This window comes from Crocuta crocuta, unplaced genomic scaffold, assembly GCF_008692635.1.
Source record: "Crocuta crocuta isolate KB4526 unplaced genomic scaffold, BGI_CrCroc_1.0 scaffold282, whole genome shotgun sequence".
Taxonomy (NCBI): Eukaryota; Metazoa; Chordata; class Mammalia; order Carnivora; family Hyaenidae; genus Crocuta; species Crocuta crocuta.
In genome coordinates, this window is record NW_027529174.1 from 7,837,591 (window position 1) to 7,854,007 (window position 16,417).

Here is a 16,417-nt window from a genome sequence, read left to right on the forward strand (position 1 = left end):
AATATGTTATCCATCATTTCAGTGTTAAGAGCGCCCCCTGGTGTGGTTCTGTAATTATGGGTTCATGAGAAATTTAGACATTTTTTAATAATATGTTTGTTATTAAATGTTGCTGGTCCTTTTTTTATACTAGGTTGATTTGATCAGTATGGTGTGTAACTGTCAAGAAATATGCATTTTATTTTTTTCTTGCCCTAATTTGTGGTTATATCTGGAATCAGTGGTCAGTTTGAAAGTAGAATTTGGAAACATCTAGTCCCTAAACTTCTTCATCTCAAGATAATGGCAAGTAATATATCACTTAGTAAGTGTGAAATTATACACTGAAATATATTTTTACATACTAATCAAATTATTTGCTGGTAATAACTTTGTTAAGTGGAAAATTGCAATGAGCGGTTTCTTTTTTGGTAAACTCATGGGTTCTTTAATAATTAAAGATGAAATTTCAGATATTACATTTTGTTTTTGAAATGTGCATCATGTGAAAAATAATCCAGGTTTTAATATTTCCTTAAAATCCAGCAGCTCCGCAATAGCTACAGAATTTGCAAATATAAACATAGTAATTCATCCATGAATCATAAATAGAGCTCTCACCTGTCCCTTGAAATCACTTCCATCCCCACAAACTCTTATTCAAAATTGACAACAAAAAACTGTCATTTTTTGTTACATTTAATTTTTAGTCTTTTGGGAATAATTAAATCATCGTTGCAAACTGAAAGTGTGCATAATGTTTTAAATTACATTTCTGTAAATTTTGTAGTTGCAATTATATTTCTTCCTATTGTCTCTTCTCCAGACTAAATTATCTTGATTGTTTTAACCATTTCCCACAGGTTCTTTGTTCTAAATTTGATCATGTATAGGACTATAGTACGAGCTTTTTACAGTAGACTGCTTTTGCTTTTATTTTCTTCTGTATGTTCCCTCTTTCATTTACTTCTGAAGCCATAAGCTCAGGACCATATTTAAATTAAGTCCTGACTTTTTGAAAGGATGTCTTCTAAAATGTAGAATAATGGGGCGCCTGGGTGGCTTAGTCGGTTAAGTGTCCGACTTTCTCTTAGGTCATGATCTCGCGGTTCGTGGGTTTGAGCCCCGTGTCGGGCTCTGTGCTGACTGCCAGCTCGGAGCCTGGAGCCTGTTTCAGAGTCTGTGTCTCCCTCTCTCTCTGACCCTCCCCTGCTCACGCTGTCTCTCTCTCTCTCTCTCTCTCCTAGAAATAAATAAAACATTAAAAAATCTTTAAAAAATGTAGAATAAAAAAATAGAGCAATCTGCTATCTACCACAGTTGTTCTGTACTTGAATCCTGGTTCTGATAATTTACTAGCATTGTGACCTTGGACAAGTCACTGGCCCTCTCAGAGCTTTAATCTCATCTCCTGTAAAAGGGAAATGCAAATCATTATTTCACAAGATGTACAACATCACAAGATGTTGTTAATCCATCTTTTATGTTAATGTCTATTTAGGACTTATTTATTTCAGATTTGGAACTGGGTACCTCATAAGCATCTATTTCTCACAGTAATTCTGTGAACTAGGTGCTATTATTTCTATATTATTAATGAAGCCTAGAGAGGCTAGGAAATTCTAATCCAGATTTTTTTCACTTCAAAGTGAGTTTACAACCACTGTGCTATGCATTTGTTTTAATCGTAGTCATTTCTGCTAATTTGTTGATTCCATTGTCCTTAAGGTCAAATAGTCTCCCACTGCACAAACATAGAGGAAACCGATCTTTTGAAAAAGAGGAGAAGGATTCTTTAATATGAATACTCTTCTTGTCAGGAAGCCAGAATTACATTGGGCCTTATTCATTCATCTATACATTTTCTTTGAAACCGGAGAGTGCATTAAGATTCCCTGTTAATAGCATGGTTGAACTGGTAGCAGCAGTGACAAGGCCTATTGGGTTAGTGAACCTTATGGCACCTTTATGCATAATGTAAAGGCAGGATAATAGAATGCTAATTTTAGAAACTGTTGCATGCTTCCAACTCATCACTTGTGTTGGTTTTTTTGGACCTGGGACTGTAATCAGTTCCTTTGTCTCTTGCTGTTCTCTTTAGGTATGGATTGGCTTTGTGAAGCCTGCATCATTTTCCTTATGGTTTAATAATTTTTACCTGATATGTTAGATAACAGATTTTATTTTTAATTACTAGAGTTCAGTTTAATAAGTTTCTCATTTCCTTAATAAGTTGTTTTGAATGCTCCTAAGTAACTCACTATGGAAACATGGTATTGATCAGGCCTGTGCTTTGCTTAATAATATCTGGTGTTTTATATTATTCCCCTGGCCTTTGAGATTTACTTTAGGAAGTAGGCTGTTCATCCGTGATTCAAGAGCACATTGTTAGGTTTCTCAGTGACTGAGTGACTGTTTTCTTGGTGAGGTTGCCTCAAGTTGTGCTTTTGTCACATGTGTAGACATTAATATGAACAGGTGTGTATATTATTATGTCTGACTGCAAACATATGCTATCTTTAGGAAAATTGGCTCAATCATTGTTATTGAATTAGTGAATGAGTGAAGAAGTGAAAGTTATCATATTTCTTTACCCTCATTTCTGCACTACCTCTATACTTGTTTTTCCTGCCTGCCCTCCATTCCTCACCATGTACACATGTCAACACAGCATTTGGTGAATGTGTTTTTTAAACTTGTTTAATGTCTTTAGAGTCAATTATCTTTTTTTTTTTCCCCCAATTCCTCTGGCATTGTTTTGAGATGGGCCTACATATTTTTCATTTGAACAGTTAGAATAGTCCTTTAACTGAATCCTCTCTTTCCGGTGTTATCTGTCCAGTAAACGGTCTTCAGTAGGACCAGGATAAGTTTCCTAAAGCATGAAACTAATATTGGCTTAAAATGGCTTAGTGTCTTGTTGTGTAAAAAGACCCACTGCTTCTTGATTACTTCTCTTCTAATTTCTCTCACTACCGTTGCCCTTGCCCTTTCAGTTCTGTGCTTTGCACCACTAAAAAATTACAAATCTCAGAATACTTTTTACTTGTCCTGCCTTCCTGTGCCATTATGCACTAATACTCTATGCTAGTAACTCCCTTCTGCATGTCATTTGGTGAGCCTCACTTTCGCCTTCTGTAGCAATTCTTCTCTGACTAAACTCCCACTCCACAAGCACATACCCATTTTGAGTTAAGTACCTCTTCAGTGGACCACTGCATGATCCTGTGCTCACTACTGATATTGAAAAGTTCACTTAATTAAAGTTGGCAGCTTGAAGACAATTGTTATTTTATTCAATGTATCACAGTGTCAGATATATAGAAAATGCTCAGGAAAACTTCATTTATGAAGCTCATGAAGAGCTGAATGAAAAATAGAAAGACATTATGTTAGGATTCCCATGAAACTTATGCCTCAGTAGGGCTAGGACTTATAAATTCAAATGCTTGACTCCTGTCGGCCATTACTGGGCAGGATGGAGAAGCAGCCATCAGTTGGTTTCATATGCTCTCTGTTTTATTTACATTGACTTCTCCTAGCACTCATGCTCATCAGTACCCCTCTGACAGAGATTTCCTGTGACTTCCTCAATATTTATTCTCCTCTCCCCACTACTTACGGAGTTGCAGTATTGCAGGAAAAAAAAGAAGAAAAAAATACAAGCCCCTCATCATCTCATCCTTCTTGGTATTTTAAGAAACAATCTCCTATACTTCTGTCTAGTGAAATATAACCAGAAATTGGATGAAATAATCTAGAAAGGTTTTGCTTTCTTGATACAGATGTTGCTTTGTCTTCTTCTGGCCCATTCTTTTCTTCCTTATTCATGAAAGATACACATGATGACAGGAAGTGGAGCAGCCACCTTGTAACCCTAAAAGACCAGGAGTATTATTGATATTTTAGACATGACATCCTTGAACTTCAAATCTATGCCAGTAATGTGCTTCCTATAGAATTCTCATTGCATGAGAAAAATTCACCATGCTGTATTAGCCATTGTTATTTAGATTTGCTGTTGCAGCAACTGACTCAGTTCTCTGATACTTATTAGTATTACAGTTAAAATAAATGCATTGGAGCCTCTAGGGACACCTAGCTGGCTCAGTCATGTCACTCTTTATCTCCTGGTTGTGAGTTAAAGCTTCACATTGAGTATAAAGTTTAGTAAAAGAAAAAAATACAGTAAATACATTGGAATTTCCTCACTTTTTCACCTATATTTCATGTTTATCAGCTCCACAACTGTGTATTTAGACCTGTTGCCATGTGCTACCTGAGATACTACGGTATAAGGATTGGAATCCCATTCCTATGCAGATGGCTTACATTCTTATTAGGGGCACAGAAGCAAAATTAATTACAATATATAATACAATATAAGATAGACTATATAACATGGTAAGTGCCACAATAGTTTAATTAATTAATTAATTAATTTATTTTTTAATGTTATATTTATTTCTGAGAGACAGAGACAACAGCATGAGCAGGGGAGGGTCAGAGAGAGAAAGGGAGATACAGAATCTGAAACAGGCTCCAGGCTCTGAGCTAACTGAGCCCGACGCGGGGCTTGAACCCATGAACTGTGAGATTATGACCTGAGGCGAAGTCCTACGCTTAACCGACTGAGCCACCCAGGTGCCTCCACAGTAGTTTATATAGAAAATCCTAAGGTAGATAGAAAAGAGTATTTGTAATTTGCTTAAGCTCTCCTTAGAATATTAAAGTTTTGGAAATTGGAGAAATGAATCTGTCATCTGGGATTTTAGGCACCCTGGACAGGACTTAATCCTTATGCTTTTTCAGTGACACAGTATAGGTGGTCACTTATATGTGTCAGCCTTGCTGTCTCATGCTAATAATTAAAATGAACACAGTCTAAGAGCCCACAGACAGAATCTACACTTTGAACTGTTGACAGGCTATCTTTGGAAAATCAAACTGGTGAAAAGCTATCTGTGGAGAAGGAGAAACAAGAAATGACACAGTAAGCTGCCAAGGATTCTATTGACACACAGACTGAAGCAGTAAGCCAAGAGCTGTAGCAAGGAAGGCAGTAAATAAGAAACTGAAGCTCACTGGTTGAAAGGCAAGAGTTAGTTAATGGAGAGAGACATCAAAACATGAGACAGCCGACAGCCTGGAACAAACTCACAATAAAGGAGGGCTAGGGAACAGGCCTCCTCAAGAGAGCACAAAAATAGTCTGTTCTACTCCGGGACTCTGGGCAAATTCTGTGAGGAAAGCCAGAAGCAGACCATAATAAAGGCACTATTTATAAAATCACAGAGATTCAAAGGAGTTAAAATGAGAAAATGGTCTTAAAATAAAGCATAAAAATTATAATCAGTAGATGTTTTGATAAAGCAGTTAAGTGCTCAAGAACCTGACTCAAAACAGGAAGTCCAGGGACATTGACATTAATTTCAGGGTTTGGTCTTGAGGTAATCGTTTGGGTGCAGATTTCAAAATGGAAAAAAAGCTCCAGGAAAGGCAAAATCAGTGTAATAAAATGTCTGGGATTGAGCCAAATGCCATTTAGAATTCTCATGTCTTAGGATAAGCTACAGAAAGAAATTTGAGTACATTATCATTTCTTCTAACTGTGACATGCAGGATTTCCCCCGAAGTTGAATGAGAGGAAAGCTGCCAATGATCCAGGTTTAAATAATAAGGACCTACCCTCTCCAGCCTCCCATACACTTGAGAGAAGCTATAAATACCAATAAGGCATCTAGACATGTTTGTACCGTCACAAAATACTTCATACTTTTACTCTACCCAGGATTAATGGACCACATTGTGCTTTGATGCCTGTCCACAGGGTCTGATAGAGAATTAAATACTTTTCAGTGACACAGTCCAGTCTTCCTGAAAAAACAAAGAAAAACTAGCATAGATAACAACTATTTTGGCTTCTATGACCATACTCCATCTGTACTCTCATATAATGAGGAATAATAATTAATTTAGCTAATGAAATTTGACAGTGGTTTTCTGAATATATATATATATGTGTGTGCATTTTATGTATCTTTTATCTGAAATATATTAGATCACCTAAAATATTACAGATGTTCTAAATTATTGTCAATGTAAGACATATAAGTAGTTTATTCATGGTGTTTGTTGTTGTTGTTGTTTTTACTTTCAAAGTGTTGCCTCTGAGGCAGCATAATTTTTTGGCATGATTTCAAATGCCATAGAATAGGGATGTAACCTAAACACCTTTTAATTCTCCTTCAAAATTTGTTGCTTATCTAAAACATATAAATTCACCTAAATTTTTCTTGAAACTATCTTGCGTATGGTTGACAGGCTGTTTGCTTCATTTCAGAAACACAGTAGTATATTTTAATATACTGTTTCATAGGTTTATGTTCTAGGCATCTAGGATTCAGAAAATACTCATGTTCACTTTCTCCATGTCTTCTTTGTTTACAGTTATTTCAGGTTTTCAGCCTCAGCCTTTTGAAATGTAATAGTTCTGACTTTTTCTATCTTTCTTCATTTGTAAATCTGTTCTATAGTTCATTATTATTATTGTCCTTTAAATCCTGCCTTGCTTTTAGGTGTTTCTGAATTGTGGCAACAAACAGCATGAGACAGTATAAGAACATGTAAAGAAGAATGTTATAAAAACCCCTTCATGGATATTTAATTGTCATTACTTTTCTAAGAGCCTCATCTCATTCTGATAATGAATCCTGTTTCAAAATTATATATTCCTGATTTTTATAAACAAATGTATGATTATAGTGGGCCATTAATATTTGATGAATATGACTTGAAGATTGCATTTCCACAAGATCAGAGGAATATAATAATCAAGAATTAGTTATGAATTTGCAAAGGAGTTGGATTTAAGTTCTTCTTTTTAACTTTCCAGTATCTTCCTTAGATTATCAGTACAGGAAGAGGTTTTTTTTTTCCTGCTAATACTTTTCATCTGTAAAAAAGACAGGCTGATTGTTTCATTAATTTATATCTGTACTTGCATGTTTGAGTTGAATTTTATTTCTATGTTGCACAGGCTCCCCAACATGAGTCTGATGCACACTAGTTTATGTGGACATTCTAAAATATTCAAGAAAATTACACAGAGTGACACTTTTTGTAATGAGATGATACTTAAGAAATATGTTTAATGTTCTGTGTTGACTTCAGATTTAAACACAGGTGCAAAATATGTGCAATGGACTGACTGTATTCCCCCAATCCAGTTGTAACCCCAACTTCTAATGTGAAGGTATTAGAAGATGGAGCTTTTGGGAGGTAAAGTTTAGATGAGGCCATGTGAGTGGAACCTTCATAATGGGATTAGCATCAGAAGTATAAGAATTATTGGCAGGCTTGGATGGCCCAGTTGGTTAAGAGTCAGACTCTTGATTTCAGGCTCAGGTCATGATCTCATGGTTTCTGAGATCAAGCCTCATTTCAGTCTCTGAGCTGACAGTGCGGAGCCTGCTTGGGGTTCTCTCTCCCTCTTCCTCTCTCTCTGTCCCTTGCCTGCCTGCATGTGCACTCTTTTCTGTCTCTCTCTCTCTCTCTCAAAATAAATAAACATTTAAGAAGTATAAGAATTGTAAGTATAATTAGTATAAGAAGAGGAAGAGACCAGAACTCTATGTGAGAACACAATGAGTTAGGACACCCTGCAAACCAGGAAGGGAGCTGTTACCAGGAGCCAAATTTGCCAGCAGTTTGATCTTGGGCTTCCAGTCTCTAGAGCTATGAGAAATAAATTTCTGTTGTTTAAGCCGCCCAGTCTATGGTATTTTGTTATGTGCCTGAAAAGATTAATACAGTATTAATTGGAAGCCAGGAACATTTTGCAAAATTTCAGGTTTTTTTCCCTAACTAATTAAGATTGGCTACTGTTACTAAACTCACAGCTGCCTTCAAATATCAATAAAGAATGGTAACTAAATAACCAATAGTGAGCATTACTGAAAAGATCATCTCTTAGGAAATAGAATGCTTAGAAAATATTGTGCAGAAATTTCTATACCTAAACTGCATATAGAAAAACTTTGTTAGACAGAATGACTAGATAACACAATTCTAATTTAATTGGATCTTTGATAAAAGTCCAGTTGAATGTGTTTGGTGACTGTGTTGAAAATTTTCTTCAGCTAATGTCCTTATCTTCTCTCCTCTGATACAGTGATAACCAGATCTTTCTTTGCATCTGGAAACTTCTACTGTGAAGTAGATTTCCTATTCTGTAGTATAGAGAGGGATAAAGATGAAGGAAGGATAGGCATTTGTTTGTAATGGATCTTGGTAATATCAGCTTTTGTGGGTGTGATTGGCTATGTTATTAATGGAATACAGGACATTCTAGATATCTAAAGTTTCCAATTATGATTTTAGTGAAAAAAAAAGACTGTTTCAAATCTTAGTTGTTAAAAGTATTTTTCAGTAGTTGAATTTGTAATGAAGAGATTGATACTCATAGTAGCCGTTGGTCTGGACAAAGAATGTAAAAAAAGGGTGCTTGGGTGGCTCAGTCAGTTGAGCATCTGACTTTTGATTTTGGCTCAGGATCAACCCCCGTATTGGGCTCCATGCTGAGAGTAAAGCCTGCTTAGAATTCATTCTCTCTCTCTCTCTCCCTCTCCCCCCACCCCCTGCCCCTTCCCTGGTCACTCACTCTCTCTTAAAAAAAAAAAAAGTAAAAGAGAGTTTAGGAGATTGACATATTCTAAAGTAAAGTGTTTAAAGCTTTATCCTGAATCTGTATACTTTTTAAAATTAATGTAGCTCTAAACAGAGTTCTAGCTGTAGTTTTTGTTCTCAATATATCACATGCGGTACTAAGTACTTATTCTGTGCTAGACATTGAGTTAAGTGGTATACACATCTACAACTCGCTGTGTTTTATATAACTTCTTTTTTATAACAGCCTAGTAAAATTAATATATTGGTGAAATTAACATGTTCTCTGGGGATGTGTGTGTTAGTATTTACAGCAAAAAAATTTTTTAATGTGTTTTATTATCAAGTGGAATATATTTTCTATCTTTTATTAGTTAATCCTGTTCTAAAACTGGAGGAAATAAAACAAAAACTTAATTGGACTCTCTCAGAATTGAAATGCTTATTAAGATACAGACTGTCAGAAGAAGCATTTTTAGGATGTTTTACAATCAAGTAGAGAAGTGAGTTAGGTAAATACAAATTAATTATCTTTAAAATAGCAGTCAGTAGTTATAAAACACTTTCTGTACACTTGTTTTTAAACATTTTTATTGTGGTTTTATATATATATATAAACACATACACACATATATGTATTTAATATGTATATAATTAATACATGTGGATTTATGTATTTAATATATAAATATACATGTATGCGTGTTTATAAACATATATTTATGTATATCAAAACGTGTGTGTATATATGTGTATGTATATGCATGTACATTGTAATAGCCCATCTTTTAAAACAATTTTTTTTATGTTTTATTTATTTCTGAGAGAGAGAGAGAGAGAAGCAGCATAAGCAGGGGAGGGTCAGAGAGAGAGGGAGACATAGAATCAGAAGCAGGCTTCAGGCTCTGAGCTAGCTGTCAGCACAGAGCCTGATACAGGGCTTGAACCCACGAACTGTGATATCATGACCTGAGCTGAAGTTGGACGCTTAACCAACTGAGCCACCCAAGTGCCCCTGTAACAAGTCCATCCTTAAGTGTAGAATTTGGTGGCATTAATTACATTCACAGTGTTGTGCAATCTTCACCAGAATTTTTCAAACCTTTTCCATCACTCTAAAGAGAAACAGTGTACTCATAAGCAAAAACTGTCCATTCTCCCCTCCACTGAGACCCTGGTAATCTCTAATCTACTTTGTGTCTCTGTGAATTTGCCTATTCTAAATATTTCATGTAAGTAAATTCTTATAAGATTTGTTCTTTTGTTCTTGCTTATTTCACTTAGCATGCTGTTTTTGAGGTTCATCCATCTTCTTATGACTGAATAATACTCCATTGTGTGTATGTATTGCATTTTGTTTACTCACTGCTGATAGACACTTGGATTATTTCCACCTTATTATTATTTTTAAAGTATCTGTATTTTTTAAACTGAGACCTTTTCATTGAATTAAGTCCCAGATCATTGTAAAGATCTTTAGGTCCTCTTTCTTTTGGAAATCCAGGGCTGAACTGAAGTCAACATGTTAAAATGAACTTCTGTCTCAATTAAATATTGTACCTAAATGTGAAGTGAGTTAAATTATTGTCTAATTGACATGAAAAAGGATATAGATATTTACTTAATTTGTTTTTATTATGCAGTTTTCATGCTTTAGTGTCAAAATACTTGTTTTTCAGACCTCACACATTTTCTAAGACTTGATAAAGTTTATGCCCTAGATACAAATGGACTGGGATAGTAGCTGAATTTTAAGAAGCTGTGTCCTGTGCAGTCAGTTTCTGCAGTTAAAGCTTTTTTTTTTTTTAACTTCTTCTAAATCACTAAGAAGAGTAGGCAAGCTTATTGTCCCTAAATGCAGATATCAAATTATTCTTCCACTTCCATTTTCCAGAGATCTGTTTTCTTAGTGTGAGGGAATGTGTGTGTGATGTGTCTGTATTCAAAACAGTTACTGGGTATTTTCTTATTTTGAAAGCAACCAGTTTTCATCATAGGATGTTTACAAACTTAGAGAAACATTTGATTTGCTAACTTTGCTGTTAAAAACAATGTTGCAGCCTTCTGCACACAGTTGTGTCTGTGTGCAAGTATGCTTAAGGTAAAAATATGTACATTTATAATTTTGATGAATGCTTCCAAATTTTTATCTATTTAAGTTACACTGTCATAGACATTGCCACCAGCCATATGTGAGAACACCCATTTCCTTATACCATCCTCATTAACACAGTGAATTATTAAATTTTTTAATCTTTACCAATATATGGGGGGAAAATGTTCTCAGTATACTTATTCCTCTTATTATGATTAAGAAGTTTTTTATGTTTAGGAACCACTCATATTTCCATCTTCATAAGTTATCAGTTTATATAGTTGGCCAATTTTTCTTTTCAGAAATTTTTTTCAAAGAATTTGGATACTGGCATATTGCTTGTGGTATTAGCTGCCATTATTTTTTTCAGATTACTTGTCTTTTGATATTATTCCTTCAGGATTTTGTCATTAATAATTTTTTTAATGAAATTTTTTGGATGTTTTGAGGGGTTTCTGGTTTTGGTGAACAGGATGACTTTTAGGTAAGATTATTTAAAAATATCTCTGTGGGGGCACCTGGGTGACCCAGTCAGTTGGGCGCCAACTTTGGCTCAGGTCATGATCTCACAGTCCATGGGTTCAAGCCCTGCTTCAGGCTCTGTGCTGACAGCTCAAGAGTATGTATATCATTTTCTATTTTTATTTTATCTTTCAATAATTTTAATGTTTTTTCATAAAATTTTCACATACTTTTTGTGAGGATTTTGTTGTTCATTTGATTCCTTTTTCTAGATCCCTGAGACATTTCATTGCATTTATTCTTTCCTTCTTCATCTTTTCTGTGACCTTGTTTATATGTGCTCCAGTTTATATCTACATATTTATACTTTTGAACTAGATTTTAATCTTCAAACTTAAAATTTATCTATAGAATTCCAGTTTGCTAACTGAACAACATTCCCTGTAACCCACCATATCTTCGTCATTCAGCATTCTTGTGCACACTCCTTTTTTCTTATGTTGTTATCTATAAGTATGTATGCACACTGAAATATTGCACAACCATAAAAAAGGATGGGAATATTGTGCCAATTGTGACAACATGGGTAGACCTAGTGGGTATTATGCTAAGTGAAATAAGTCCGACTGAGAAAGATAATACCATATAGTTTCACTCATATGGAACCTAAATAAACAAATAAACACACAAAAAGGGGAATCAAACCTATGATTACAGAGAACAAACTGATAGTTGCCAGAGGGGAGAGGATGCAGGATGGGCAAATGGGTGAAGGGTGGTGGGAGATATAGGCTTCCAGTTGTAGAATGAATAAATCATGGGAATGAAAGACATAGTATAGGGAATATAGTCAGTGGTATTGTAATAGTACTGCATGGTGACAGATGGTAGCTGCACTTGTGGTGAGTGGAGCGTAACTTCTAGAGAAGTTGAATCACTATGTTGTACACCTGAAACTCATGCCTTTACTCAGGTAAAATTTTTTAAAAAAAATTATCTACATGGACTGATACTTCTCATTATTCACTTACTCTGTCATCCCTTTTCATTTTGTTTCTTCTCTCAGAACTAGTAAGTCCGCATGATTATAAAGTGACATAATAGTCTCAGTCATTCATTCCCATCAGTTTTTCCCTGTGTTCTTCTTCCTTTCCTGACTCATGATTTGATACATTTTATTGCCTCTTCTTTCTTGAAAACCTTCCATTAGGTTTAGTGACACTGAGTTTCTGGGTCTTACTTTATTTATTTCATAAATAAAGTTACATAATATATGCTGTTTAGGAGCTTGCAGTATGATTCTACTGTTTTTATATTTACTCTTTTGTATTGTGGTCTGCTATTATGCTTTCTACTTTAAGACTATTCCTACCACTGCTCACAGAAAAGTGGAGGCCATATGTTAAAAATGGTAGAAACTTTTCAGCCAAGCCTCCTAAATTTCTGTGGGGCAGATTCCTTCCTCTCTTCTACAATCTTACTAGACTTTACATGAGCAAGAAATAAACATTTATTGTGTTAAACCACTTAAATGTTGAGGTTTTTATGGTACAGCAGCTCTAATTGCCTTGACTAATACAATTGCCCTTTGAACATTTCCCTTTAAAGGTATCTTGGAACTTCAAACCATTATGTCCAGAATACATTTTCTTATATTCTGCTAAACATGATGTCTGGAAAGGAGAAACTAATATTTTCCATCTACTACTGCACTGCCCAACACATGTGTAAAGTTTTTCCACCCACTAACCCATTCTCTAACATCACCTTGGTGTCCTGCAATGCAGTTTAATTTCAACACTTACTAAAGTAAGCGCAGACCCCACAGGTTAAGAGCTTAGTCCCACCAGATGCCACCCTCCCTCCTTGTCAGAAGCCCATTGCAAGTAGCAAGTTCCCAGGTTACTCACAACTTCTGTCCAACTTGGCTACAAATCAGAGGTTCCCAGACATCCTCCTTGTATTTGATAATTTGCTAGAGTGGCTGATCGAATCCAGGAAAACAGTTTGCTTATTACTGGCAATTTATTATGAAGCGTATTTTAAAGAATATAAACGAAGGGCCAGATAAAGAGATGCATAGGGTGAACGCTTGAAGGCTTCCAAGTGCAGGAGTTGTGTCTCTATGGAGTTGGGGTGTGCCGTCCTCCCGGCACATATGTGTTCACCAACCTGGAAGCTCTCTGACCCTATACTTTTGTGATTTTATGGAGGTTTCATCATGTGGGCATGATCAGTTATTCACTTAATACCCAGCCCGAATCCCCTGGATATCCCATTAGTTCCCAGTTTCTCATCATGACTTGATCATTCTAGTTATCAGCCCCCATCCGGGAGCCCACCGAAACCACCTTATTAGAACAAAATATATTTCTGTCACTCAGGAAATTCCAGGGGATTTAGGAGCTTTATGTCAGACACTCAGATCACTCAGGACATTATAGGAGTTTTAGGAGCTCTTATTAAAGACCAAATATTAACAGGAATCAGGGACAGAGAGATATAGATATATAGATATCTGACCTATGTAATATATATATTATTTCATACCTGACTTTCCTCCTTTTCCTTCTTCCTAGTAATGAATAAAGTATACTAGAAGACAGTCTAAAAAAACCTTGTCATTTGAATTTATTTATCTTGCCCAATTGCTTCTCATTTCTAGAAAATTTTATGTACACACATTGTTCCTGTTCTCTCCATCTTCATAGCATCTTTTCTATTTCAGGCTTTCATTATCTCTTGATAGGACAATTATTATGACTTTGTAACCAAGGTCCCCGTGTCATGTCATGTCATGTCATGTCATGTCATATCATATCATGCTGTTTCTTCTCCAAGCTCTTCCCTTGCAACTGATTAATACTCCTAACTTGTTTTTGATATGCCATTACCTTTTACCCAAATTGCAAGTAATAAAGTTCAAGTTTTTTATCTTTGATCTGTCTTTTGACTTAATTTTGCTGTCTTATTTCATATATCCTCCCTATATGATATAATAAATTGTGTGAACTGAAATACTCTTTGTTTTCCCACCTCACTTTGCTCTCTTTTTTGGAATATCTTGCTTATTCATCTTAGAATATCTGAATTCTTCCTATCTTCAGGTCTGGTGCTAATATTGTTTCGTCCACAAAGCTTCCCTGGTCCCCTTATTTTGTAATTTCTTTTTCTTCTAAAAGATGGAGTATCATTTATAATACATTGCTATTCTTATTGTTATTCAGTATGTCTTACCTCCTTCACTACAGAAAGAGCTTTATGATGACATTCTTTCATAAAACTATTACTAACTGAATTTTACCTGAAAATTTTGCATATGGAAATAAAGATCTCAGAACTTTTTGCCAAAGAATAAAAGTGGGTACAGCTGACATAGAAAATAGATCACTAAGGGATTAAAAATAATTTTAACATTTATTTGTTTTTGAGAGACAGAGAGAGACAGAGTGCGAGCAGGGGAGGGGCAGAGAGAGAGGGAGACACAAAACCCAAAGCAGGCTCCAGGCTCTGAGCTGTCAGCACAGAGCTCAACGTGGGGCTCGAACTCACAAACCATGAGATCATGACCTGAGCTGAAGTTGGACACTAAACTGACTGAGCCACCCAGGTGCCCCTCCAAGGGATTTTTAAGTAGATTGTTCTTAGACAACATAAGATTATACTTACTCTACAATCACCGAATGATTATTATGAAATGAGAGACATTATTACTTTGTAATATTCAACTAAACTGAATCATGGTTCTTGATAGCTTTTTAAGTTTATTTATTTACTTGGATTTTTTTTAATGTTTGTTTTTGAGAGAGAGAGACAGGGAGAGAGTGTGAGGAGAGGAGGGGCAGAGAGAGAGGGAGACACAGAATCTGAAGCAGGCTCCCAGGCTCTGAGTTGTCAGCACAGAGCCTGACAGCAGGGTTCAAGCAGGGCTCAAACTCGTGGACTGCGAGATCATGACCTGAGCTGAAGTCTGATGCTTAACCGCCTGAGCCACCCAGGTGCCCCCTACAATTTTCAATTTAAAACAAGATTAGTCTTGGTGATATGACACACACCATGAAAAATAGATGTATTCTCTTTAAGGGGAGAAAAAGTAGTAAAAAATGATCCTTTGTTATTCCTCATAGAATACTGTGTCCATTTTTATATGCAGAAAGACAGTAGTAATCTGAAGCACATGCTTAGAATACTGCTGTTGTTTCAGAGTTTAGGCTATCATTTGCAAAAGGAGTAATAGCTCAGATATAAGAATATGGACATAACATTACAATAGTATTGAGAAGATTGAACATACATAAATATATTTTTTCCTTTCTGTGTAGAGAGAATTAATTATACTTCTCTGATGTCCATCTGTGTAAGACCTCTCTTGTGTTTCTGTAATTACCTTTCTTGATTCCCCATCTCCACTGACATTCCTCTGCACTCATACTCCTATTAGACTTTGAGTTAAATATATCTTTGAAAATTATATGGTGTTACTCCGAATATGTATGTGTTCATGTGTTTTTAGTTTATGTACATCATTTTGAATCTTGTTTAGTAGTTTCGCTACTCAGCACTTTTTATTATGATTTATTAATTCTGCTCTGCATCTAATTTTATTCTCACTGTTGCCTTGAGTTCTGTCTCATGCATATGCCACATTTTACTCATCTCATCTCCCCTGATTGACAGTATTACCAAAAGAGGGTTTTGTAGGTCGCATGCACATATAATTTCACTAAGTACTAACTGATTGCTTTGTAGAATGGCTGAATCAGTTTTTAGGCCTAGCAGAGAAACCTGGCAACTTGAGTCCCTATACTTTCTAATGTTTGGTACTGTCCAACTTTCTGATTTTTGTCATTTTGAAAACTGCTAATTTTAACTTTTGTTACTTCTGTAGCGAAGAAGAACCTCATATATAAGGCCTTTGCCTTATATATGACACTTTTTCTTTGGGGTTTCCTGTCTTCCTTATTGATTTTCAGGGGTTTGTTGTGTATGCTTATATCAGTACTTCATCAGTTTTAGACACTGCAAACATTCCTACCTAGTCTTGAATCTTTTAACTTTGCTTATGGTATCCTTCATTAAATAGAAATTCTTTATATTTTGTCAAATTCATCAGTTTTTTTCTTATGTGTTAAATTTAATAAAATATAATTCATATACAGTAAAATGCATCTTTGTTAAGTGTACAGTTTGATGAGTTTTGATATGTATACACTT

The 16,417-nt window shown here is 35.4% G+C and overlaps 1 protein-coding gene across 13 annotated transcripts in view; it reads left to right on the forward strand.

The window, feature by feature from the left end:
* COX7B2 (cytochrome c oxidase subunit 7B2) overlaps positions 1 to 16,417 on the forward strand; it is a 133,091-nt gene that overhangs the window by 49,574 nt on the left and 67,100 nt on the right. The gene's annotated exons all lie outside the window — the stretch shown is intronic.